We start from the raw sequence: 14,771 nt of genomic DNA on the forward strand, positions 1-14,771 counted from the left end.
ATCAATATGTTGTGAATAGTTTTGTACATATGGCTGATTAGCCATATTAAACAAAGAAGTCAATATTTAACAACTTCTGGTGGTTTAGTCAAAAACCATTAGAGATAGTTAAAAAGAGGAATGAAAGGACCTAAGCGAGGAAAACTGTAAAGTAAAAGTGAAGTGGAAAGGAATATCTCAAGGAGAAGTGAAGTGGAAAGCTCCATGAATGAGAGCAACAAATTGCTTGATGAGTTGTCGGCATAAATGATGGGTGCCTCTGAATGAAGTGACCAGATATGTCAGTTATGCACTTGCTTTGGTTGTGAGGCAACTTGGAGGCGTACAACATGTGCCAAGGACAAACAGGTTCTCACAATTCTCTAGGTTATTCAAGAATCAATCTACTTTGGAAGTCGTAGTGGACATTAAGCAAGACTATAAGATTTGGGTATTGGTCAAGAAGGAATCATATGGTTTGAGAGATCCATTTGCTAGTGAAAAGTATCCAGGGTGGAGAAATCTATCACTAGTCACCATCTTCATGACTCTTGGATTTGAAGCTGAGACTTCGCAAGCTATTAAATCGACTAAAAGAAAAAGGATTAGCAACGAGGAAGAGTTGAGAGAATAACTAGAAAAGCTCCAAATAGAGGTGGGTATCAGTAAAGCCCTCAAGATATCCCTCGAGCAACAAATCCTCACTTAAGAGAAATTAAGAAAGTTTATAGAGCAACAGTTGAAGGACAAGGCTAAGAAAATCATATCTTTAGATAAGCAATTGAAAGGAGAAAAGGCAGCTAAAAACCAAGGTGAGGAAAAGTGAGAAGAATTCAGAACATATTGGATGCAAACCAATACTAAGCTAGAGGCTTTGAAAACCAATTTCAACGATTGTCAAGAAAAGGCTGATATGTCTTCCAAAACCCAACCTGAATTAGAAAGTAGGATTGAGCAATTAGAAAGCGGGATTGAGCAATATGAAAGGCTATACAAGAAGCATTTGATGTTGGAAAGTGAGCTGACTGAAGCAAAAGCCAAAGAAAAGGTTGTTGGGGTCTTTAAAACTGATTTAGATAAAATAAGAGATGAGATTGGAAGGGATGTCCACCAATATCAATAAAGCATGATTGAGACTGATGATTTTCTTAGAGACATGGAAAACAAAGGCTTTGCCTTTCTCCATGTAAATGATGATGATGAGTAGACTAGATTTTAATGTAAAAGTTTTCATCAAGTATTAATGAAAAGGGCTTAGACTCAACCTTTTGAGCAACATCTCTTTATAATGAGTGTATTCTTATTAAGCGTTGGATTAGATTAAATTGTCTCGACACTATGAAAGGATCAAAACCCTACCCGTTTATAAAGGAATGATGGTCATATATCAACTCGAGGTATAGCTAATCCATATCCAACATTCATCATCATACATCCATATGCATTGTTGCTACCCAATTTTTGATCTTTTTTTTTTCAAAAATACCAACAAAATCCAAAAATATGTTATTGATGTATTTGCATAATTTCAACGTCTTTTCCAAAGAATTTAAACCAAAAAAAAATCTACTTTCAAAGCGTTTAGTTGTTACCACGCTTTTTAAGTCAATGTTGATGTTGCCTCTTTTTTTAAAAAAAATCAAAATACAAAAAAATAAAAAAAAATCAAAATATAATAAATGGGTAAAGGGATCAAAAGTGAAAAAGAAAGAAAATGAGGGACCAAAGAAATTTTATATTGCTCGGGACTAAACAATTGAGAGGAATAAGACAAAAAAAAATTACTTATTAATAAGTGGTTATACACGCCCAAAAAAGAGGAGCAAATTTTATGGAGGATAGCCATAAAAAAAAATAACCTAAGGGGGAGAAAAAAAAAAGTAAAACAAAATAAAAACCAAAAACAAAATATTTCCCACATACACAAAAAATTTAGCGCTCAGTAAACCTAAGCTTAGCTAACACACCCAAAAGAGAGACAACCACCCATCTATTTCCCTGCACCTCTACCAACCATGACTCTCAATCTCTCCCTTTCACTATTATAGATCACAAAACTCAAAACAACAACCTATTTTCCATTTTTTTCATCATAGACTCTACTGCCACTCAACTCTTACCTTTACCACCGATCACCACCATTTTCTTTCTTTCTCTCAGCTAGTATTAGTGTTGCCATCATCATCCCAACATGTGGTGCCTTTTTTCTTCTTCACTTCCAACAACATAAAAAAACCAACCGATCCAACCATCCACTTCTAGTCGCGACTCAACCATGACCAATGCCATCAGCTCTTTATCCCCACGGTGGTCAAGACACAGTAACTTCGTATTCCTTTTAGTTTCCACCATCCATAACAGCTACACCATTGCCCAACCACCCTTCTTTTCTTTCGCAAGCCCGATGGTTGGTCTTCTAAGCCACCACCATTATAATTAACAACAACACCCAGTATGGTGAAGTTGAATGTGTAGAGAGAGAAACTGATGAACTAGTAGAGAGAGAAAAAAATAAAAATTAAATGTGTTGTGTGATTTTTTTTTCTTTTTAGAGGTGAAGTTGCATTTCATTATTGATATAAACGTGAAGAGGAACAAGAGAGCTACCTAATCCACTAGTTGTTTTCCTCCTAACATTGATGTTGAGTGGGACCACGTTCCACCAGTGGCGGTGGCATATTGGACTTACGCGGCATAACTGCTTTGACAGTGTTCCTGTATATCTAGTGTATCCAATAGCTCCAGACCCTGTCCAATCAATTTGTTATCCAAATTTTGGATGACTTTTGTGTTTATTATTATGTACTTGTAAATATGTGTGTGTTATTTAGTAAAAAAAAAAAAAATTGTCTTCGCCTTTTTCTTCACATGCATTTGAATGTTTAGAACCAAAAATACCAAAAAAAAATTAAATGATTTAATTTGCATTATGGTCAAAAATCCTAAAAGTTATTTGATTATTAAAATCTAAAATATTGAATGGATTTTATAACAAGTTTGTAAAATTCCAAAAACTTTGGCCAATATTTCAATAACTCTAAAATTTTGATTCATGAAAATTAATGGTCAACATCCTAGTATAAATGTTGGACCTATAACTAGGTTGGTATTTAAATACCAGAAGTTGACTAGAAAATTTTCAAGATTATTTTAGATATTCACTAATTTTAATTGGGAGTATTTTTCACCATAATTTTTCACCAAAATTGTTAGGGAACCTATATGGATTCTTCCTATAGAAATTTATCTTGGCATACAAGCCCTTAATAATTTGAAATGTCATATTTATTCATGAGTGTAAATCTTTGTTTTAAGCCATAGAGACAGACCATCGATTAGGAACCCATCAAAACCTTAAAACCATATCTAGACCACATAATACAGCTTACCTTAGATAAGATGTGCTATGGGTGCTAATACATTCTCTAGCCACAACCAGTTCCTTACCCTATAAATTTTTTATAAGACTAGTACACACGGGTTTCATAGTGACCTTGACCTAAACAACTAGATGGCGACTCCTCAATCTCGACATCTCGTTATGCTGCGTGCCCACGAGTGACATGCATCTACATTTATGAAATATGGAATGTGCATGGTAGATATTCAAAATATAGGTCCCCATGTTAGAGTCTACAATACTAGGCTTCATAAAAGGATGGAAAAAGAAGAGATGACTCACCTTGAGGCCAACTACCAAAGAAAAACTAGAAGACAAGAATAATATGGCTTAGATGGCTACCTTACTCGAGCAACTATTGCAAGCATAGTTTGGGGGAGAGACATCTAAAGAGCAGCCAACCAATTTACTAACACCAACAACTCTTGTTATCCTCGACTTACAAAACTTGGGGGCAAATCCTGCTACTATACCACAAGGAGCATCGAGCATTCCGATGACTCATGTGATTATGCCTTCTCAAGTGTCAGCCACACTAGATCTAATAATGGATAGATCCCACGAGGTTGAATCCCCTAATCATCCTGAACAAGATAAGTGGCTGTCTGGAAGGAAAGATTAAGGGTTGTTAAGGGATTTGACGTCTATGACCCAGTTAAAGCCATTGAGATATGCTTGGTGTTAGATTTAATGGTGCCTGAGAATTTTAGGGTGCCAAAATTTGTCAAGTATATGGGACTAGAATGCCTTAATACACGCATTTGAGATCTAACTACAACAAAATAGCAAAAGTCATACGCGGTGAAAAGTTGTTCATCCATTTCTTCCAAGACAGCTTGATTGGTTCTGCGATAAGTTGGTACATGACCTTGGATAGCATGAGTTTTGTCGCACGTCACCCGTGCGGCGTCTATTTGGCGATTTTTCATTTCGTTGATTTGATTGGTTCTTGGGAGTCGCCACCTAGTATTTCATTAAAGGGTCACTAGGAAACCTAGATGTGCTAGTCTTGTCAGATATTCACGGGTAAGGGACTGGTTGTGGCTAGGAAAGGTATTAGCACCCCTAGCGTACCCTACCTGAGGTAAGCTGCTTCGCGATTTGATGCAATTTAAAAGGTTTTGAAAGTTGCCTTGCCAATGATTTCTTAAAACAAAAGAAAAGTCATCCTCGGTAAGGAGATCCTTATCTTATCGGGTGAAGAAAACCTAATTACTCTAGCATCAATAAACACAAAACAAACTTTTCTATTTAATATCAAAAATATATCTTATGTATAAGATTATAATCCCTGATATCAAAAGAAAAATATTTTTGATATTTTTTTTAAATATAAACCAAATTCAATGCAAACTAAAACATTTAATTAATTTTCTTTTTTATTCTTTTTGTCTTTTTAGTTTTTTTTTATCATTTCAAAAACATATAAAAAACAAACACACACATCACTTTTTTTACTAGACCCAGAACTACAGATTATTACAAAATAATCAACATTTAAAATAATCTAAACAACACATTAAACAATTTAAACAATCCAAAAATTATAAAATAGACCTTTAAAAATCCATAACAGTGTTGGGAATCCTTCTAGAACTTGTAGGAACAGTGTCGGAACAGTGGCGGCGCATTGCTCCACGCGGCACCACCACTGGCCGCGTGTGGGTTCACGCGTCGCCGCCGATGAAGGCAACAAACAGTGGATCAGAAACGTCTTCCTCTCCTCTTCCTTTCCTTGCCAGCGGTGAGGAGCTACATCATCTGCAACAACAAAAAAAACACACACAGCAGTCGATTGTAGTTAGTTTTTTAGATCTGGTTTCTTCTACTTTCCTCCACGGTTGTTGTGGGTGCTATTAGAGGATGGTCTGTAGGCACCGTTGAAGACGAAGAAGAAGGTAACGGGGGGGTGCCGCTGTGTTCGACCTGAGGAAAAAAAGAGTCGCTGTGGGGTTGCTCTCGGTTATGGGGAAGCTGGGTCGGCCAGGAGAGGGTGAGCGGCGGCTGGCTTCAGGCTATTGTTTTGGCTGCTGCTATTGGAGGCTGAATGGAGGGGAGAGATGGTTCGGTCTGTGAGGGAGGAGCTGGAGAAAGGCGGACCGATTTGAGTCTGTGGACTGCTGTCCTTTGGCTGGTTCCTAGGGTAGGTTGAGCTGATGGTCTTCTGTCGACGGCTATGCAGCTGCTGGTGGCCGGTCTGTGCAAAGGTGAGGTGGTCGATGCAGACAAGGGGACGACACTGTGGTGTGCTGTTGGAGATCGTGAGCGGGGTAGATGAAGGAAGTTGTGGCCGGGTGTATGGCCAGCTGAAGAGGTGAAAATGAAGGCAAATGGTGATGGGAAGGGAGATCAGGTGATGGGTTGAACTAGGTCGTGGTTGTTGCTGTTGGGGTTGTCTAGGTATGGCTGGCGGTTGGAAGGGAAAAGGGGGGCTTGGGCGGGGAAGGGTTCTCTCTGGTTCTCTTTTGGCAAAGGGAGGCGGGCGGCCGGGTGACTTGAAAGAGATAGTTTTTAGGGTTAGGGTTTTTTTTGTGTTTTTTTTTCTAAATATGCAAATTTGCCCCTCTCTTTGTGTGTGTTGAAGGCTACTATTTATAGGAAAAAATGTTGTTAGGTCTCACATTTGGTCCCTCAACTTTTTTTTTGTAAATTTTGATTTTTTTTATTTTTTTGTATTTTTTGAAAACAAGCAAAATCAACATCAACTCAATAAGAAAAATCAATGATTTTAAAAATGACGCGTTAAAAGTCGAACGCGTTCCAAAGATCTTTGAAAATTTAAATTCTTTTGAGACGATGCTAAAAATGCTAAAAACGATGTAAATATATTAAAAAAGTATTTTTTGAATTTTTGTTGTTTTCGCTATTTTTTTTTTCTGAAAATTTATCAAAATTATAGGTCAAAAATTGGGTAGCAACAAGTTTCAAGAAATGGAGTGATCTTGTTGATGCTTTCTTAAAAGAATACAGGTTCAATATTGACATCACTCCAGACCAGATAAGCTTGATGACGATGGAAAAGAGCAACAAAGAAATTGTAAAAGAGGATGCTCATAAGTGGAAAAACAAGGCAATACATGTATAACTATCTTTGTTGGAGAAAGAAATAGCAACTTTATTTGCCAATAATTTCAAGTCCCCATATTATGATCATGATGGGTAGCTTTGCCTAATATTTTTATGATGTTGTTATTGCTAAAATGATAAAACAAGAGATAAGAGCTAATAGAATATTGGAATCTACTAGAAGAAAGGGTTTACTAGAAGGAGAAAGGATGTTAAGGTGAGCAAGTGGCCCCTCTTCCATTTTCACCACCAAATCCTCTCTTCCTAACATGATCAAAAGATTGATGTCTAATCCCAAGTGCAGAAGTGTTGAAGTAATAAATAACCCGACAAGACCGGGGTCGAACCATAGGGAGGTAAACTATATAAAATTATAAACAACAAATGAAAAGGAGTTGAAAAAAACTTTTGAGATGTGATATTGATGTGAGTATTAATCAAAGATAAAAGCAATTGTCAAGGATAGAGAATCCACTGATAGTATTAGAAATAAGTATAGTATAAACTCTTTTTATTAATTAATTAGAAACCACACATAAAGGAGGTTCCAATCAGATGATTTATCCTTAATAGTTTATTATAAATTTTTAACATGATCATATTAATTATCTTATTTTAGTAACACCATACTTTAAAATATTGTCACGAATTCATGATGTTAACTTATGTTAACAACAAATTAGGTTCCTTTCATAGCACAGGTGTCAGTTATACCATACAGTAGGCTATAAAAGTGCCAAGTATTTGTTGTACTAAGGTTGTACAACACAAATCTAAATTAATCATTTAACAAGCAAGGTATTAAGAATTAGTAAGATAAAAGATAATACATGTTAATAACAAACTTTCTTGGATATAAACATTGAAGTCCATGTTGAGTTTATATTATACATATTCTAAAAACATTAGTGAAACCTTTTCACCTTAACATAATAAACTTAGCTAAACATAATGAAGAAGAGAAATATAAATAAACTAGATAAGAACATAGTTATGATAAAAAGCATAAACAAGAGATTAATGAAAGTAAAACTTAAACATTACAAAAATACAAAAAAAAAAAAAACAAGAATATGATCTTGATCTGAAAACCAAAATGTCTAAATGTATGGCAAATGCCTCCTTTTATAGGCTAAAATTCGAAACTATTGATTTGATGACTAATTATTGAGTGAGTGGCCACCTCTTGACTTGGTAACAACCATTATCTTCTTATATGGACAAAATGTTATTTCTAACATCAGAATTTGAACAGATAGTCTTCCTGAAAGTTCTGGGAATTTGTCTCAGCTTTCCAACAAAATAAGAATGAGCTTATTTGGACTTCTAGAACTCGAGATATGGGCTGAACACTAAGCAGTATCTAGGTTGCAAGATAGATTTCAACTTCTCTTTTGTTGCTACAATTTGAACTTGAAAATAACCGTTTTAAATCTTGGAATCTTTATGAAAATTTTAGGCCTATGTCTTAGCTTTCCATCCATATAAACCACACCTAAATTCATGTTCTACAGCTCCAGTTATGATCCAATAACCGAATGATATTCCAGTTTGAATTGAACCAGCATCTCTTTTTTAAGTTTAGCCCTCTCTGTCTTTTCACTTTCAATAGTTAAACACATCAATCAATCCTTTAAATTATTAGATATGCCTGCATTCAAAATGAGCAGTTACTATAAATTAAAGATATCTTATGTTATCAAACTTGTTATTATAAAACATGCTTAAGTTAGGGAATTTAATGATACTTTAAATGCAATATGATGATATAAAACTTTGATAAAAATGCACTTTTAAATACTAATCACTTCCCAAATTGGTGCAAACCATATCTAACTTATGAGTACTATAATGGAAACCCTGGCCATAATATTAATACTTGCTCAACATTCAAGAGGAAGCTCTTGCAGTGAATCAAAGTAGGGTGGATAACCTTTGAAGATATCCCTAACATCAATTCCAACCCCTTGTCTAATCATGCTTCTAGTAGTGAGGGAGTAAATATCGTAGAGTTTGGAAGAAAAAAAGAAGAAGTTTTTAAGGGTAACCACGGATAAGTTATATGACATGTTGGTGCAAGCTGAGTGTTTTCCAATAAAAAATGAATCAGGTTCAAGGAAGAGTGATGATTTTTATATGTTCCACGAAGCAACGGGACATAACATCGATGAATGTGATGAATTTTACCAGAAGGTGATACAAATGATGACTTGTGCCCTATTACAAATAAAGAATGAGCAAATAGATGATGTCGTAGGTATGATAAGTTTTTAAAAGAAGAAATTAAAGATGTATAGGCTTCAATATACCAAGAATGGTCCACTAAAGCTCGTCTTGACAAGGCCTGTCGTTACCTATAATGGGAACTACAATACATGACAGATGTTTTATGCTTGAAGAACTAAAGTCTTCTTCTTGTTTTTCAATCCAGGTTTGTCTCTTCTCCTTATTGCTATGTTCTAATGATGATACTAGTGGAGAAAATTTTAGATCGTCTGAACCTACTATATCCCCTCTTGGATTTTTCACTAGCAGAGAAACAAACGGATCTTTATAAAGGGAGCTCTGCTATGTTGAAGTTTGATATCTGCTTTTGTTTTTCAGCCCAAGTCTATCTCTTCTCGCTATTACTATATTTTAGTGCTACTACTAGTGGGAGAAAGTTTTAAAACATATGGAACTACTACATCCCCTCTTAGATTCCTCACTAGCAGTGTAACAAATAGATCTTTGTGGAGGGAGATTTCCTACGTTGACATTCTATATATGCTCCTGTTTTTCAGCCCAAGTCTATCTCTTCTCCCTACTACTACTAGTGGGAGAAAGTTTTAAAACATATGGAACTACTACATCCCCTCTTAGATTCCTCACTAGCAGTGTAACAAATAGATCTTTGTGGAGGGAGATTTCCTACGTTGACATTCTATATATGCTCCTGTTTTTCAGCCCAAGTCTATCTCTTCTCCCTACTACTATGTCGTGTTACTACTGGTGGGAGAAAGTTTACATATGAAACTACTAAATTTCTATTTGGATTCTCTATTAGCAGTGCCACAAACAGATCTATGTAGAGGGAACTCTCCTATATTGAAGTTCTATGTTTACTCCTTTTTTTTTCAGTCTATGTCTGTCTATTCTTTATACCGATGTGTTTTAGTATTGCTACTGGTGGGAGAAATTTTTAAATCTAAAACTACTACATCACCTCTTAGATTCCTGACTAGTAGTGCCACAAATAGATCTATGTAAATGGAGCTCTGCTACGTTGAAGTTTGATGTTTGCTCCTTTTGTTTCTTCATAGTTGGTCACTACTGTCATTGCTTGTAAGGGCTATATTATGATGATTTGAGAGTTGTTTTAGGGTGATTTGAAAATGTCTGGTATGGAAAATGGTTGTTTGGATGGTATTTTAGTGGTTGAAGCTTTGTATAGTTTAGGGTATGTTTTAAGATGTTTTAAATGGAGTTTTCATGGTTGGGAGGTTTGTTTATAGCAATGTTTTTATGGCAGTGTTCACCTCTGTCTAGCCCCCCTTGAGTTAGGGTTTTGAAGGATTTGTATAGAAAAAAAAAAAAAGGAATGTTATATAACTCATGGGTTGATGAGATCTTGACCTTTGATATTGGAAAATAAATGTCAATCATTCATTGGAGCTAAGGACAAAAGCTTGTCTTGTTTTGCAACTAAAAAAGGGGGGACCAAGGTAGTTTTGCAAGCCGAACAGTGCTGGGCAGTATTTTTGGGATAGATTTTGCAGGTATTTTTGGTGTTATTAGAGCTAGAATTTTGGCTAATAGTGAAGTACAAATACTTGGGTATGAGTTGTCATAAAATTTGTGTAGTATGAACAAAATCTTGTCCTACTCTGCAACTAACAAAGGAAAGACACAAGGCTGTTTTGTAGGCAAAACAATGTTAGGTAATGTTTTTGAGAGAGAATCTGCAGGTGTTTATGGTGAGTAAAATAACAATATCATGGTATAAGTTGGCATAAGCTTTTTGTGGTATGGTAAAGAGGTTAGGGAGAAATTAGGGTTGAAAAGTGGATCCTTGGGCATCTTTTTCTCTTGTTTAAATGGGAAGAAGATGATGAATAGTGAAAGTACGATATTTTTTTATTTCATCCCTGAACCTTTGGAACTTTATAATAGAACCCCCAATCAGCCTTAATCTTTTGATCTCCTTGCAATTTCACCCTTAACCTCTTCGATTGACCCTTAAATTTCTGCACTTTTTATAAAGTAGTTTTTGGTTTTGAAATTCTTCAATTTGATATGTAAACTTTTATTTTCTTGCAAAATTGGCCATGATTTTGCCCTATTGAGCTTGTAAAAATAAAAATTGGTCCTTTAAAATTTCAATATTCTCAATTAAGCCTAAATTAGGCTTCCAGACTTAATGTTTCACCAACTAAGTCTCTAATAAAATTAATTTGACCCATTAAAAGTCTAATTAAGTCCTTGCACTTAATTAATTCTTTTTATTTGATCCAATTTAATTCTTGAACTTAATTGATCCTTTTAATTGGATTCATGATTAAATCAAATTAGCCTATTAAAAATATAATTAAGTCCTCAAACTTAATTTTTATAATTCATCAAATAATCATTTAATTTGACCTTAAATTTGCATTGTCTTTTAGTCTTGGGTATAATAGGGTACAATCGGGCTTTCAATTTTGTCCAAAACTCTAGCTTGGTTCCTTTATGCATTTTAAACCCTTCTCAGTCTACTCTTGTCAAGTTGCTAATTTTTATCATTTTTTGTTGCTTTTCATTTTAAAAGAAAATGGTAATTATGTGGAAATCCAAAATTGGGTTATGAGAACACATAATTTGTAATCCACCTAGGCAAAAACTCAAACCAAATGGGATTTGAAACAACAAATCCAATCAAATCTTAAGACATATAACATACTAAAAATGTTCTCCTAACCAAAATACAAGATTCACAAAGCCTCACGTCCTATAAAAAAAAAGGCATTCAAAGTTTTACGCAACACATGTATGGTTTAAACACAAAACTATATAAAAAAATAAAATGAAAATCCATCAAAAGTAACACACAGAAGTAGATAGGGTTCAATAAAGAACATTATAAAAGAAAGTGCACACACCTACAAAGACAATGAGATGGTTTGTTGATGATATCCTTATAAAAAACAAACCCAGCCAACCATCCTCCTAAAAGCAAGGAACCAACTAAAAGCCAAAAAAAAAAAACAAAGTATAAGCAAAGGCCAAAACAAACACAAAACAAAAAAGACCAAAAAAATTCTGAATGAATATTGACAAAACTCATAGCCAAATCCTAGAAGCCAAACAAGCAAAGCCCAAGCAAAAACACCTATATACCCTGCAAACCCAATCCCAAGTAAGGGAAATAAAACAATAAAAAAAGCAACAACCATTTTTTTTAAGAACCAATATCACAATCAAGCCAACAAAAAAAATGTCATTAAATCCTAGGAAACAACAATTGTAGCAAAAATGGGTAAGCAAACCAAACCAAACCAAAAATCAAATAGAGACTCGTCTCGTAAAAATTAGATGAAATTATAAGAGGGGAGAGAGAGAAACTGGAGAAAAAAGTCCAACCATGTCATTCGTAACCCACCAAACATCAAATCCATACACATTAAACCCATTATCCCAATGAATAGGGGAAAGCCTAGTACATTGGAAGTGGAGATGCATATAATGCACAATGACACACATCAATTGATCGATAAAGGAGAAGCCCTATATGAGCCAACCACAACACAGTTATCCCTACCCAGCCTAGCCATGCTAGAAATTAATTGAACATAGAAGCAACACCAACTCTTGACAGTCACCTTTCAATATGACCAAATGTTAAATTGCATCATAAAAAGTCAATTAGAACACACCATCAAACCTTGGAAGCCATTAAGAAAGGTTGGATTCAACATTAATTCGTGTGAGAAGGCAGGCAAAAAAACAAAGCAAAACAACGATAAAAATTATGTGAATCCACAATGGATTCACCCATAGTCCACAGTGTTTCACCGAGGACTCGTAGTTTTTTCTTATAATGTTGTAAAAACTAGGCAATAGATGGGATGGAAAGCTGTTTTTCATTCTTGTTTAAACGTGTACATCTTTTCCTTACAACTCATATAACAAACATTTGAAACTAAACTTTTCTAGGATTACGGTTCTCCTCATCTATTGCATGATTCTCGACTAATAACCTAATCATTAGTTCCATTATCTACATACGGAAGGTTCAAATGCTCCAATACACCCCCTCAATCGAAGGGGCAGCTCCTTCATATGAATGTTGCTTCATAACAAATAAAAACAAGAAGCAACCAACGATTTTATAAATAGATCTACTAGTTGATCTCATGTAAACAAAAAAGATACTTCAAGCTATTTTTGGTGAACCTGATCACGAACATAGTAAAAATCAATTTCAATATGCTTCATACATGTATGGAAAACAGAACTTGAAGATAAATACATTGCTCCAATATTGTCACACCAGAGTGTTAGACACTTACGCAATAGAAAATAAAGAATGGATAGTAATGACTGAAGCCATTGATTTTATGCTCCTCTGTTGGATAATAACTTGTATTCTAATTTTGTACTTCTTCGATCAACTATTTAATACTACTTGCAGCTCCATGAGATGAGGTTTTTTTTTCATGAAACAAGTAATAGGCATCAACACTACAATGATCTTCATTATCCCTAACCCAATCAACATCACTATAGCATGAAGAGAATGATCAAATTGACTCATAATCTGTAAGGTAAATGAGATTTTATCTTTGAGATATTGAAGGATTCGTTTTATGGCTTGCTAATGTGGAACTTGAGGTTAATGCATATACTTACTCGTGTCTGGCCATGTGAAACCTAGATAACGAATAACACTGATTGTGCTTCGGTACAACTAAGGATCTTCAAAGGCAAAACCCTCATATATGGAAAGATTACAAGTTGTGTACACTGGGGTTGCACATAGTTTAACTTTATCAAGCTTTACTTTGCATAAAAGATCAGCTATATATTTTCTTTGGGTAATAATAAGATCACTCTTATCCTAAATAGTTTCCACCCTAAGAAAAAAATATAAGATGCCAAGTTTCTTAATAGGAAAATCAATGGACAAATTAACGACTAAAAAGTTTAGTAACAACACTGGAATTTTTACTAGTAATGATTATATCATCAACATAAATCAAAACAAGTAAATACAACTCACCATCATAAAGAGTGTAGAAGAAAGTATCATCAACAACTGAAATTTTTTCTTTAACTAAGAACAAATCATTTTTATTTGTATATATACATCACAAAAATAAAATTATTTATATAAAATATGAAAGGAAAAAAATAAAGATAAATTACAACAATCTCTTTGAAAGATAAATAATTATTTTTTTTAAAAAAATAACTACTAATTAAAAAGTATAAACTAATTTTTTTTTTAAATAGAAGAGAGGGTGATATTTAAAATTTATTTGTTTTATATTTACTTTGTTTTTCAAAATATTGATTTGTTTAACCAAACAACTATGAGAATCATAAAAGAGAATTTTAGTAAAAAATAATGTTTTCATAACCATGCCACACATGTATTAAAATATACAAATTATACATTGAATTTTTTTAGAGTCTATTTTCAATGTAATCATAAGATAATAGAAAAACATGCAAAGAAAAGACAAAAAATTAAACTTAAGAAGATAAACAAAGAGAAATCATGAAAGGTTGGATAAAAATTGCTCAATAATCTTATTAAAACAATATTATGTCAATATTAAAAACTATATATTTTTAAATCATTAAAAGAATTTATTCCAAATCTTATAAAAACAAATTCCAAAAAAATGTAAAAAATAAGTTAAAGAAAATATGGCAGATGCATGGATCATTGAGGATCTCATGTGTGGAATGGCAAAACTAAGCCCACCCGCCTAGACCTTTTTGTTTTATTTGACTAAAGAGGCAAACGACATGTTATTAATTTTTTTTTTAAAATGGGTAACATTTCATCTATTGCATAGAATTTGGCCACCACTATGGTGGCTAAAAAATAGAGGGGGATTTTCCTATAAAATTATATTTTTCAATTTATTTTATTCCAAAAACACCTTAAAATACTTTATAAGCTACCCAACAATCCCAAAATATTTTAAAATCACTTAAAAAAATTAATTGAATTTATACAATTATAATTGAACTCAATCTGCCTTACTCACTATATTTTGAAACAAAAATCACTCCATTGAATTTCTCTTGAGAAGAAGAACTCATTGATACAAATTTTTTTTTTTATTATTATTGAATT

This window comes from Populus trichocarpa, chromosome 4 (genome assembly GCF_000002775.5).
Source record: "Populus trichocarpa isolate Nisqually-1 chromosome 4, P.trichocarpa_v4.1, whole genome shotgun sequence".
NCBI classification, from domain to species: domain Eukaryota; kingdom Viridiplantae; phylum Streptophyta; class Magnoliopsida; order Malpighiales; family Salicaceae; genus Populus; species Populus trichocarpa.